Below are 13499 nucleotides of genomic sequence, written 5' to 3' on the forward strand. Positions count from 1 at the left end.
GGGCAGAGGGAGAGAGATGGGGGAGAGAGATGGGGGAGATGGAGAGAGATGGGAGATGGAGAGAGATGGGGAGATGGGGGAGAGAGATGGGGGGAGAGATGGGGGGAGATGGGAGAGAGATGGGGGAGATGGGGAGAGAGATGGGGGAGATGGGGAGAGAGATGGGGGAGAGAGATGGGGGAGAGAGATGGGGGAGAGAGATGGGGGGGGAGAGATGGGGGAGAGAGATGGGGGAGATGGGGGAGAGAGATGGGGGAGATGGGGGAGAGAGATGGGGGAGAGAGATGGGGGAGAGAGAGAAATGGGGAGAGAGATGGGGGAGAGAGATGGGGCAGAGGGAGAGAGATGGGGGAGAGAGATGGGGGAGATGGAGAGAGATGGGGAGATGGAGAGAGATGGGGAGATGGGGGAGAGAGATGGGGGGAGAGATGGGGGGAGATGGGGAGAGAGATGGGGGAGATGGGGAGAGAGATGGGGGAGATGGGGAGTGAGATGGGGGAGAGAGATGGGGGAGAGAGATGGGGGGAGAGATGGGGGAGAGAGATGGGGGGGGAGAGATGGGGGAGAGAGATGGGGGAGATGGAGAGAGATGGGGGAGAGAGATGGGGGAGAGATGGGGAGAGAGATCGGGGGAGAGATGGGGGAGAGAGATGGGGAGATGGGGGGGGGAGATGGGGGAGAGAGATGGGGAGATGGGGGGAGAGATTGGGGGGAGATGGGGGGGGGAGAGATGGGGAGAGAGATGGGGGAGAGATGGGGGGAGAGATGGGGGAGAGAGATGGGGGAGAGATGGGGGGAGAGATGGGGTTAGAGGGAGAGAGATGGGGGGAGATGAGGGGGAGATGGGGGGGAGAGATGGGTGAGAGAGATGGGGGGAGACGGGGGGGAGAGATGGGTGAGAGAGATGGGGGGAGATGGGGGGGAGAGATGGGGGAGAGAGATGGGGGGAGATGGGGGGGAGAGATGGGGGAGAGAGATGGGGGAGAGAGATGGGGGGAGATGGGGGGAGAGATGGGGGAGAGAGATGGGGAGATGGGGGGGAGAGATGGGGGGGAGATGGGGGGGGAGAGATGGGGAGATGGGGGAGAGAGATGGGGGAGATGGGGGGGGAGAGATGGCGAGATGGGGGGGGAGAGATGGGGGGGAGATGGGAAGATGGGGGGAGAGATGGGGGAGAGAGATGGGGAGATGGGGGGAGAGATGGGGGAGAGATGGGGGAGAGAGATGGGAAGATGGGGGAGAGATGGGGGGGAGATGGGGGGGGAGATGGGGTGAGAGATGGGGAGAGAGATGGGGGAGAGATGGGGGAGAGAGATGGGGGAGAGAGATGGGGGAGAGAGATGGGGGGGAGAGATGGGGGAGAGAGATGGGGAGAGAGATGGGGGAGAGAGATGGGGGAGAGAGATGGGGGAGAGAGATGGGGGAGAGAGATGGGGGAGAGAGATGGGGAGAGAGATGGAGGAGAGAGATGGGGAGAGAGATGGGGAGAGAGATGGGGAGAGAGATGGGGGGAGAGATGGGGAGAGAGATGGAGGAGAGAGATGGGGAGAGAGATGGGGAGAGAGATGGGGAGAGAGATGGGGGAGAGAGATGGGGAGAGAGATGGAGGAGAGAGATGGGTAGAGAGATGGGGGAGAGAGATGGGTAGAGAGATGGGGAGAGAGATGGGGAGAGAGATGGGGAGAGAGATGGGGGAGAGAGATGGGGCAGAGGGAGAGAGATGGGGGAGAGAGATGGGGGAGATGGAGAGAGATGGGGAGATGGAGAGAGATGGGGAGATGGGGGAGAGAGATGGGGGGAGAGATGGGGGGAGATGGGGAGAGAGATGGGGGAGATGGGGAGAGAGATGGGGGAGATGGGGAGAGAGATGGGGGGAGAGAGATGGGGGGAGAGAGATGGGGGAGAGAGATGGGGGAGAGAGATGGGGGGGGAGAGATGGGGGAGAGAGATGGGGGAGATGGGGGAGAGAGATGGGGGAGATGGGGGAGAGAGATGGGGGAGAGAGATGGGGAGAGATATGGGGAGAGAGATGGGGGAGAGAGATGGGGCAGAGGGAGAGAGATGGGGGAGAGAGATGGGGGAGATGGAGAGAGATGGGGAGATGGAGAGAGATGGGGAGATGGGGGAGAGAGATGGGGGGAGAGATGGGGGGAGATGGGGAGAGAGATGGGGAGATGGGGAGAGAGATGGGGGAGATGGGGAGAGAGATGGGGGAGAGAGATGGGGGAGAGAGATGGGGGAGAGAGATGGGGGGGGAGAGATGGGGGAGAGAGATGGGGGAGATGGGGGAGAGAGATGGGGGAGATGGAGAGAGATGGGGGAGAGAGATGGGGGAGAGAGATGGGGAGAGAGATGGAGGAGAGAGATGGGGAAAGAGATGGGGGAGAGAGATGGGGAGAGAGATGGGGAGAGAGATGGGGAGAGAGATGGGGGAGAGAGATGGGGCAGAGGGAGAGAGATGGGGGAGAGAGATGGTGGAGATGGAGAGAGATGGGGAGATGGAGAGAGATGGGGAGATGGGGGAGAGAGATGGGGGAGAGAGATGGGGAGAGATATGGGGGAGAGAGATGGGGCAGAGGGAGAGAGATGGGGGAGAGAGATGGGGGAGAGAGATGGGGGGGAGAGATGGGGGGAGAGATGGGGGAGAGAGATGAGGGAGAGAGATGGGGAGATGGGGATAGAGATGGGGAGATGGGGGAGAGAGAGGGGGATGGTGACAGCATTGAGTGAGTGAATGCATGAGAGATGGAGAGAGAGAGTTGAGGGGTGAGAGAGAGAGAGAGTGTTGGGGAGAGTAAGGCAGGTAAGGGAGAGAGAGAGGGGGTGGTGGTGTTTTGTGAATGGGTGAAACAGAGGGAGGGGGAGGGTGTTGTCATTTAGTGAGTGCATGACAGAGAGAGGGTGAGTGAGTAGGTGAGTGGGTGAGTGTGTGAGTGAGTGTGTGAGTGAGTGGGTGAGTGTGTGAGTGAGTGAGTGGGTGAGTGAGTGAGTGGGTGAGTGTGTGAGTGAGTGTGTGAGTGAGTGGGGAGTGGGTGAGTAGGTGAGTGAGTGAGTGGGGTGAGTGGGTGAGTGAGTAGGTGAGTGGGTGAGTGTGTGAGTGAGTGTGTGAGTGAGTGGGTGAGTAGGTGAGTGGGTGAGTGAGTGGGTGAGTGTGTGAGTGAGTGGGTGAGTAGGTGAGTGGGTGAGTGAGTGAGTGGGTGAGTGTGTGAGTGAGTGGGTGAGTGAGTGGGTGAGTAGGTGAGTGAGTGGGTGAGTGGGTGAGTGAGTGGGTGAGTGAGTGAGTGAGTGTGTGAGTGAGTAGGTGAGTGGGTGAGTGAGTGGGTGAGTGGGTGGGTGAGTGAGTGGGTGAGTGTGTGAGTGAGTGAGTGGGTGAGTGAGTGAGTGGGTGAGTGTGTGAGTGAGTGTGTGAGTGAGTGGGTGAGTGGGTGAGTAGGTGAGTGAGTGAGTGGGTGAGTGGGTGAGTGAGTAGGTGAGTGGGTGAGTGTGTGAGTGAGTGTGTGAGTGAGTGGGTGAGTAGGTGAGTGGGTGAGTGGGTGAGTGAGTGAGTGAGTGGGTGAGTGAGTGAGTGGGTGAGTGTGTGAGTGAGTGGGTGAGTAGGTGAGTGGGTGAGTGAGTGGGTGAGTGTGTGAGTGAGTGGGTGAGTAGGTGAGTGGGGTGAGTGAGTGAGTGGGTGAGTGTGTGAGTGAGTGGGTGAGTGAGTGGGTGAGTATTTGAGTGAGTGAGTGGGTGAGTGGGTGAGTGAGTGGGTGAGTGAGTGTGTGAGTGAGTAGGTGAGTGGGTGAGTGAGTGGGTGAGTGGGTGAGTGAGTGAGTAGGTGAGTGGGTGAGTAGGTGAGTGGGTGAGTGGGTGAGTGAGTGAGTGAGTGGGTGAGTGAGTGAGTGGGTGAGTGTGTGAGTGAGTGGGTGAGTAGGTGAGTGGGTGAGTGGTGAGTGGGTGAGTGTGTGAGTGAGTGGGTGAGTGAGTGGGTGAGTGAGTGGGTGAGTGAGTGAGTGGGTGAGTGAGTGAGTGGGTGAGTGAGTGAGTAGGTGAGTGGGTGAGTGAGTGGGTGAGTGGGTGAGTGAGTGGGTGAGTGAGTGGGTGAGTGGTGAGTGAGTTAGTGAGTGGGTGAGTGAGTCCATGACAGAGAGAGTGAGTAGGTGATGTGAGTGAGTGGTTGAGTGAGTGAGTGGGTGAGTGAGTGAGTGAGTGGGTGAGTGAGTGGGTGAGTGAGTGAGTGGGTGAGTGAGTGGGTGAGTGAGTAGGTGAGTGGGTGAGTGAGTGAGTGGGTGAGTGAGTGGGTGAGGTGAGTGGGTGAGTGGGTGAGTGGGTGAGTGAGTGGGTGAGTGGGTGAGTGGGTGAGTGAGTGGGTGAGTGGTGTGTGAGTGTGTTAGTGGGTGAGTGAGTGGGTGAGTGAGTGTGAGTGAGTGAGTGGGAGTGAGTGGGTGAGGGAGTGGTTGAGTGAGTAAGTGGGTGAGTGTGTGAGTGAGTGGGTGAGTGCGTGTGTGAGTGAGTGGGTGTGGGTGGCTGAGTGAGTAGGTGAGTGAGTGGGTGAGTGAGTGGGTGAGTGAGTGGTTGAGTGAGTGAGTGGGTGAGTGTGTGAGTGAGTGAGTGGGTGAGTGAGTGGGTGAGTGAGTGGGTGAGTGGCTGAGTGAGTGGGTGAGTGAGTGGGTGAGTGAGTGTGTGAGTAGGTGAGTGAGTGAGTGGCTGAGTGAGTGGGTGAGTGAGTAGGTGAGTAGCTGTGTGAGTGGCTGAGTGAGTAGGTGATTCGGTGAGTGGGCAAGTCAGTGAGTAGGTGAGTGTGTGTTGGTGTGTGTGCGTAGGTGTTTGTGTGTGTAGGTGTGTGTGTGTAGGTGTGTGTATAGGTGTGTGTAGGTGTGTGTAGGTGTGTGTGTGTGTAGGTGTGTGTGTGTGTGGGTGTGTGGTGTAGGTGTGTGTGTATGTAGGTGTGTGTGTGTAGGTGTGTGTGTAGGTGTGTGTGTAGGTGTGTGTGTGTGTAGGTGTGTGTGTGTGTAGGTGTGTGTGTGTGTGTAGGTGTGTGTGTGTGGGTGTGTGTGTAGGTGTGTAGGTGTGTGTGTGTAGGTGTGTGTGTAGGTGTGTAGGTGTGTGTGTAGGTGTGTAGGTGTGTGTGTAGGTGTGTGTGTAGGTGTGTGTGTGTAGGTGTGTGTAGGTGTGTAGGTGTGTGTGTAGGTGTGTGTGTAGGTGTGTGTGTGTAAGTGTGTAGGTGTTTGTGTGTAGGTGTGTGTAGGTGTGTGTGTGTAGGTGTGTGTGTGTAGGTGTGTAGGTGTGTGTGTGTAGGTTTGTGTGTAGGTGTGTGTGTAGGTGTGTGTGTAGGTGTGTGTGTAGGTGTGTGTGTGTAGGTGTGTATGTAGGTGTGTGTGTAGGTGTGTGTGTGTAGGTGTGTGTGTGTAGGTGTGTGTGTGTAGGTGTGTGTGTAGGTGTGTAGGTGTGTGTGTAGGTGTGAAGGTGTGTGTGTAGGTGTGTAGGTGTGTAGGTGTGTAGGTGTGTGTAGGTGTGTAGGTGTGTGTGTGTAGGTCTGTGTGTGTGTGTAGGTGTGTGTGTAGGTGTGTGTGTGTAGGTGTGTGTGTGTGTGTGTAGGTGTGTGTGTGTAGGTGTGTGTGTGTGTGTAGGTGTGTGTGTGTAGGTGTGTGTGTAGGTGTGTGTAGGTGTGTGTAGGTGTGTGTAGGTGTGTGTGTAGGTGTGTAGGTTTGTGTGTAGGTGTGTGTAGGTGTGTGTAGGTGTGTGTGTAGGTGTGTAGGTTTGTGTGTAGGTGTGTGTGTGTAGGTGTGTGTGTAGGTGTGTAGGTTTGTGTGTAGGTGTGTGTGTGTAGGTGTGTGTAGGTGTGTAGGTGTGTGTGTGTAGGTGTGTGTGTGTAGGTGTGTGTGTAGGTGTGTAGGTTTGTGTGTAGGTGTGTGTGTGTAGGTGTGTGTAGGTGTGTAGGTGTGTAGGTGTGTGTGTAGGTGTGTAGGTTTGTGTGTAGGTGTGTGTGTGTAGGTGTGTGTAGGTGTGTAGGTGTGTGTGTGTGTGTAGGTGTGTGTGTAGGTGTGTGTGTCCAGTTTTTTCATTTTCGCCGCGGTCCCTAAGGGGGCGGGGCGGGGGGGTAACCTGAGTGGACGGGAGGGGGGAGGGGCGGAAGGGGGGAGGGGCATGAAGGGGGAGGGGCTGGAGAAAAGTGGGGGAGGGAGGGGCTGGAGAAAAGTGGGGGAGGGAGGGGCTGGAGGGATTGGGGGGTGAGAGCCTCCACTAAGGAAAGTTCCATGCCCAAGCACAGACCCACAGAGACTCACAGAGACCTAGAGACCCACATAGACCCATAGAGACTCACAGAGACCCACAGAGACCCACAGAGACCCACAGAGACCCACAGAGACCCATAGAAACCCACAGAGACCCACAGAGACCCACAGAGACCCATAGAGACCCACAGAGACCCACAGAGACTCACAGAGACCCATAGAGACCCACAGAGACTCATAGAAACCCATAGAGACCCACATAGACCCAGAGACCCACAGAGACCCACAGAGACCCACAGAGACTCACAGAGACCCACATAGACCCAGAGACTCATAGAGACCCAGAGACCCACAGAGACTCATAGAGACCCACAGAGACTCATTGAGACCGTCAGAGACCCAGAGACTCATAGAGACCCAGAGACCCACAGAGACTCATAGAGACCCACAGAGACTCATTGAGACCGTCAGAGACCCACAGAGACGCACAGAGACTCATAGAAACCCTCAGAGACCCATAGAGACCCACAGAGACCCACAGAGACTCATAGAGACCCACAGAGACTCACAGAGACCCACAGAGACACACAGAGACCCACAGAGACTCATAGAGACCCACAGAGACACACAGAGACCCACAGAGACTCATAGAGACCCACAGAGACTCACAGAGACCCACAGAGACACACAGAGACCCACAGAGACTCACAGAGACCCACAGAGACACACAGAGACCCACAGAGACTCATAGAGACCCACAGAGACCCACAGAGACTCACAGAGACCTACAGAGACTCATAGAAACCCATAGAGACCCACAGAGACCCACAGAGACTCACAGAGACTCACATAGACCTAGAGACCCACATAGACCCATAGAGACTCACAGAGACCCACAGAGACTCATAGAAACCCATAGAGACCCACAGAGACCCACAGAGACTCACAGAGACCCAGAGAAACCCACAGAGACCCACAGAGACTCACAGAGACCCATAGAGACCCACAGAGACTCACAGAGACTCACATAGACCCACAGAGACTCATAGAGACCCACATAGACCCACAGAGACTCATAGAGACAAACAGAGACTCATAGAGATCCACAGAGACCCATAGAGACAAACAGAGACTCATAGAGACAAACAGAGACTCATAGAGACCCACAGAGACCCATAGAGACAAACAGAGACCCATAGAGACAAACAGAGACTCATAGAGACAAACAGAGACTCATAGAGACTCATAGAGACCCACAGAGACCCATAGACACCCACAGAGACCCACACAGTCCAACATAAACCCACAGAAACCCATAGAGACCCAAAGGGACCCAGCCAGATGTGCAGAACTCGCAGCAGGGTCTGGGATGGAGCCCACGTCCTCCTGTAGACCAGGCAAGGTAGTTAAAATCTCTCCATTGTCAGGATCGAACCCACAACCTCCTGTAGACCAGGCGAGGTAGTCAACATCTCCCCTTTGTCAGGACCGAACCCACGACCTCCTGTATACCAGGCAAGGTAGTTAAAATCTCTCCATTGTCAGGATCGAACCTATGACCTCCTGTAGAACAGGCGAGGTAGTCAACATCTCTCCATTGTCAGGATGGAACCCACGACCTCCTGTGTACCAGGCGAGGTAGTCAACATCTCACCATTGTCTTGACCGAACCCACGACCTCCTGTATACCAGGCGTGGTAGTCAACATCTCCCCATTGTCAGGATCGAACCCACGACCTCCTGTATACCAGGCGAGGTAGTCAACATCTCCCCATTGTCAGGATCTTACCCACGACCTCCTGTATACCAGGCGAGGGAGACAACATCTCCCCATTGTCAGGATGGAACCCACGACCTCCTGTATACCAGGCGAGGTAGTCAACATCTCCCCATTGTCAGGATGGAACCCACGACCTCCTGTAGACCAAGCGAGGTAGTCAACATCTCCCCATTGTCAGGATGGAACCCACGACCTCCTGTAGACCAAGGGAGGTAGTCAACATCTCCCCATTGTCAGGATGGAACCCACGACCTCCTGTGTACCAGGCGAGGTAGTCAACATCTCCCCATTGTCAGGATGGAACCCACGACCTCCTGTGTACCAGGCGAGGTAGTCAACATCTCCCCATTGTCAGGATGGAACCCACGACCTCCTGTGCACCAGGCGAGGTAGTCAACATCTCTCCATTGTCAGGATAGATCCCACGACCTCCTGTGTACCAGGCGAGGTAGTCAACATCTCCCCATTGTCAGGATGGAACCCACGACCTCCTGTAGACCAGGCGAGGTAGTCAACATCTCTCAGGGTAATCGAACCCACAACCTCCTGTCGAGCAGGCGAGGTAGTCAACATCTCCCCATTGTCAGGATGGAACCCACGACCTCCTGTGTACCAGGCGAGGTAGTCAACATCTGCAGGACACCGAGGGAGAGAGGGGAGTGAGTCTGAAAGAAAGGGGATGGAGGGGGAGGGGTGGTGGTAATGTGATGGTTGAGTGGGGGAGGGGAGAGAGACAGAGAGAGAGAGAGCGGTAGGGAGGGAGATGGGGAGGGAGGGGGGAGGGAGATGGGGAGATGGGGGAGGAGATGGGGGAGGGCGATGGGGGGGAGATGGGGGAGGGCGATGGAGGAGGGAGATGGGGGAGGGAGATGGGGAGGGAGATGGGGAGAGAGGGGTGGAGGGAGATGGGGAGGGAGATGGGGAGGGAGATGGGGTGGAGATGGAGAGGGGGGGAGATGGAGAGGGGGGAGATGGAGAGAGGGGGGAGATGGGGAGAGAGAGGGGGAGGGAGATGGAGGGAGGGAGAGATGGGGGAGGGAGGGGAGGGAGATGCATAGATGGGGGTGAGGAGGGAGGGGATGGAGATGGGGGAGATGGAGAGAGGGAGATGGGGAGAGAGGGAGATGGGGAGAGAGGGAGATGGGGAGAGAGGGAGATGGGGAGAGAGGGAGATGGGGAGAGAGGGAGATGGGGAGAGAGGGAGATGGGGAGAGAGAGATGGGGAGAGAGAGATGGAGAGATGGGGGTGGGGAGGGAGGGAGGAGGGTGGGGAGAGACGGGAGGGAGATGGAGAGAGAGATGGGGGTAGGGAGGGAGGGAGATGGAGAGAGGAGAGAGAGGGGGGGAGGTTAAGAGGGGGGAGGTTGAGATGGGGGAGGGAGAGATGGGGATGGGGAGGCGTGTTGTGGAGCGAGGGAGTGCGTTCCGTGGGTGAGGAATGTGAGACACAGGGGGAGACACAGGGGGAGAGACAGGGGGAGAAAGAGTGACGGAGTCTCCTTCAAGTCTCGCGTGAGTTACTTTGTCTCTGTCTCTCTGTCTCTGTGTCTTTGTGTCTCTGTGTCTCTCTCTCTCTCTGTGTCTTTCTCTGTCTCTCTCTCTCTGTGTCTCTGTCTGTCTCTGTGTCTCTGTCTGTCTCTGTGTCTCTGTCTGTCTCTGTGTCTCTGTGTCTCTCTGTGTCTCTGTGTCTCTCTCTGTGTCTCTGTGTCTCTCTCTGTGTCTCTGTGTCTCTCTCTGTGTCTCTCTCTCTCTGTGTCTCTGTCTCTGTGTCTCTCTCTGTGTCTGTGTCTCTGTGTATCTGTGTCTGTGTTTCTGTGGTTCTGTCTCTGTGTCTCTGTGTCTCTCTCTCTCTCTGTGTCTCTCTCTGTGTCTGTGTCTCTCTGTGTCTGTGTCTCTGTGTCTCTCTCTGTGTCTCTGTGTCTCTCTGTGTGTGTCTCTCTCTCTCTCTGTCTCTCTGTGTCTCTCTCTTTGTCTCTCTGTGTCTCTCTCTCTCTGTGTCTCTCTCTGTGTGTCTCTCTCTGCGTCTCTCTCTCTGTGTCTGTCTCTGTGTCTCTCTGTCTCTCTCTGCGTCTCTCTGTCTCTTTCTGTGTCTCTCTGTCTCTCTCTGTGTCTCTGTCTCTCTGTCTCTGTCTCTCTCTGTGTCTCTGTTTCTCTGTCTCTCTCTGTGTCTCTGTCTCTCTGTCTCTCTCTCTGTGTCTCTGTGTCTCTCTGTGTCTCTCTGTGTCTCTCTTTGTCTCTCTCTGTGTCTCTGTGTCTCTCTCTCTGTATCTGTCTCTCTGTGTCTCTCTCTGTGTCTCTCTCTGTCTCTCTCTCTGTGTCTCTGTGTCTCTATCTGTCTCTCTATTTGTCTCTCTCTCTGTGTCTCTCTCTGCGTATCTCTCTCTGTGTCTCTCTGTGTCTCTGTCTCTCTGTGTCTCTGTCTCTCTGTGTCTCTGTCTCTCTGTGTCTCTGTCTCTCTCTCTCTGTGTCTCTCTCTGTCTCTCTGTGTCTCTGTCTCTTTGTGTCTCTCTCTGTATCTCTGTCTCTCTCTCTCTGTCTCTGTGTGTCTCTGTGTGTCTCTCTGTGTCTCTGTGTGTGTGTCTCTCTCTCTCTGTATCTTTGTGTCTCTGTCTCTCTGTGTCTCTGTCTCTCTGTGTCTCTCTCTGTCTCTCTCTCTGTCTCCCTCTCTTTCTGTGTCTCTCTCTGTGTCTTTGTCTATCTGTGTCTCTCTCTGTGTCTCTGTCTCTCTGTGTATCTCTCCGTGTCTCTTTGTGTCTCTTTCTGTGTCTCTCTGTCTCTCCCCGTGTCTCTCTGTGTAGTGTAGTGCATAGTGTGGTGTGTAGTGTGGTGTGTAGTGTGTAGTGTAGGGCATAGTGTGGTGGGTAGTGGGTAGTGTAGTGTGTAGTGTGGTGTGTAGTGTGTAATGTGGTGTGTAGTGTAGTGGGTAGTGTAGTGTGTAGTGTGGTGTGTAGTGTGTAGTATGGTGTGGTGTGTAGTGGGTAGTGTAGTGTGTAGTGTAGTGGGGTGTGTAGTGTGGTGTGTAGTGTAGTGTGTAGTGTAGTGTGTAGTGTAGTATGTAGTGTATGTATGAGTGAGTGAGTGTGAGTAAGTGAGTGTGTGAGTGAGTGTATGAGTGAGTGGTGTATGAGTGAGTGGTATATGAGTGAGTGGTGTATGAGTGAGTGGTGTATGAGTGAGTGGTGTATGAGTGAGTGGTGTATGAGTGAGTGGTGTATGAGTGAGTGGTGTATGAGTGAGTGGTGTATGAGTGAGTGGTGTATGAGTGAGTGGTGTATGAGTGAGTGGTGTATGAGTGAGTGGTGTATGAGTGAGTGTATGAGTGAGTGTTTGAGTGAGTGTTTGAGTGAGTGAGTGTATGAGTCTGTGAGTGTGTGAGTGTGTGAGTGAGTGAGTGTGTGAGTGGAGTGATCAGCACTTGCCCCTACAGCCCTGCTAGAGGCTACCTGGGGGAGCTTTGTCAGTGTCTCAGAACTTGCCCCTACAGCCCTGCTAGAGGCTACCTGGGGGAGCTTTGTCAGTGTCTCAGAACTTGCCCCTACAGCCCTGCTAGAGGCTACCTGGGGGAGCTTTGTCTGTGTCTCAGCACTTGCCCCTACAGCCCTGCCAGAGGCTACCTGGGGGAGCTTTGTCTGTGTCTCAGCACTTGCCCCTGCAGCCCTGCCAGAAGCTACCTGGGGGAGCTTTGTCTGTGTCTCAGCACTTGCCCCTGCAGCCCTGCTAGAGGCTACCTGGGGGAGCTTTGTCTCTGTCTCAGCACTTGCTCCTACAGCCCTGCTAGAGGCTACCTGGGGGAGCTTTGTCTCTGTCTCAGCACTTGCCCCTGCAGCCCTGCTAGAGGCTACCTGGGGGAGCTTTGTCTGTGTCACAGCACTTGCCCCTACAGCCCTGCTAGAGGCTACCTGGGGGAGCTTTGTCTGTGTCTCAGCACTTGCCCCTACAGCCCTGCTAGAGGCTACCTGGGGGAGCTTTGTCTGTGTCTCAGCACTTGCCCCTACAGCCCTGCTAGAGGCTACCTGGGGGAGCTTTGTCTGTGTCTCAGCACTTGCCCCTACAGCCCTGCCAGAGGCTACCTGGGGGAGCTTTGTCTTTGTCTCAGCACTTGCCCCTACAGCCCTGCTAGATGCTACCTGGGGGAGCTTTGTCTGTGTCTCAGCACTTGCCCCTGCAGCCCTGCTAGAGGCTACCTGGGGGAGTTTTGTCTGTGTCTCAGCACTTGCCCCTGCAGCCCTGCTAGAGGCTACCTGGGGGAGCTTTGTCTGTGTCACAGCACTTGCCCCTACAGCCCTGCTGGAGTCTACTTGGGGGAGCTTTGTCTGTGTCTCAGCACTTGCCCCTACAGCCCTGCCAGAGGCTACCTGGGGGAGCTTTGTCTTTGTCTCAGCACTTGCCCCTACAGCCCTGCTAGAGGCTACCTGGCGGAGCTTTGTCTGTGTCTCAGCATTTGCCCCTACAGCCCTGCTAGAGGCTACCTGGGGGAGCTTTGTCTGTGTCTCAGCACTTGCCCCTACAGCCCTGCTAGAGGTTACCTGGGGGAGCTTTGTCGTGTCTTAGCACTTGCCCCTACAGCCCTGCTAGCGGCTACCTGGGGGAGCTTTGTCTGTGTCTCAGCACTTGCCCCTACAGCCCTGCTAGAGGCTACCTGGGGGAGCTTTGTCTGTGTCTCAGCACTTGCCCCTACAGTCCTGCTAGAGGCTACCTGGGGGACCTTTGTCTGTGTCTCAGCACTTGCCCCTACAGCCCTGCTAGAGGCTACCTGGGGGACCTTTGTCTGTGTCTCAGCACTTGCCCCTACAGCCCTGCTAGAGGCTGCCTGGGGGAGCTTTGTCTGTGTCTCAGCACTTGCCCCTACAGCCGTGCCAGAGGCTACCTGGGGGAGCTTTGTCTGTGTCTCAGCACTTGCCCCTACAGCCCTGCTAGAGGTTACCTGGGGGAGCTTTGTCGTGTCTTAGCACTTGCCCCTACAGCCCTGCTAGCAGCTACCTGGGGGAGCTTTGTCTGTGTCTCAGCACTTGCCCCTACAGCCCTGCTAGAGGCTACCTGGGGGAGCTTTGTCTGTGTCTCAGCACTTGCCCCTACAGCCCTGCTAGAAGCTACCTGGGGGACCTTTGTCTGTGTCTCAGCACTTGCCCCTACAGCCCTGCTAGAGGCTACCTGGGGGAGCTTTGTGTGAGTGTCAGCACTTGCCCCTACAGCCCTGCTAGATGCTACCTGGGGGAGCTTTGTCTGTGTCTCAGCACTTGCCCCTAACAGCCCTGCTAGAGGCTACCTGTGAGAGCTTTGTCTGTGTCTCAGCACTTGCCCCTACAGCCCTGCTAGAGGCTACCTGGGGGAGCTTTGTCTGTGTCTCAGCACTTGCCCCTGCAGCCCTGCTAGGGGCTACCTGGGGGAGCTTTGTCTGTGTCTCAGCACTTGCCCCTACAGCCCTGCTAGAGGCTACCTGGGGGAGCTTTGTCTGTGTCTCAGCACTTGCCCCTACAGCCCTGCTAGAGGCTACCTGGGGGAGCTTT

General features: G+C 56.0%; 1 protein-coding gene across 1 annotated transcript in view; it reads left to right on the forward strand.

The window, feature by feature from the left end:
* The first annotated feature begins 9400 nt into the window (after window positions 1-9400).
* LOC116957720 (fibroblast growth factor receptor 2-like) overlaps window positions 9401-13499 on the forward strand; it is a 111423-nt gene continuing 107324 nt past the window's right edge. The window contains exon 1 of the mRNA XM_076057546.1: window positions 9401-9504. The gene's annotated coding sequence lies outside the window, so the exon portion shown is untranslated. The remainder of the gene's footprint in view (window positions 9505-13499) is intronic.

The sequence above is a fragment of the Petromyzon marinus genome, chromosome 83 (assembly GCF_048934315.1).
Source record: "Petromyzon marinus isolate PM22_M1 ecotype Great Lakes invasive population chromosome 83, UKy_Petmar_22M1.pri1.0, whole genome shotgun sequence".
In the NCBI taxonomy this organism is placed as follows: domain Eukaryota; kingdom Metazoa; phylum Chordata; class Hyperoartia; order Petromyzontiformes; family Petromyzontidae; genus Petromyzon; species Petromyzon marinus.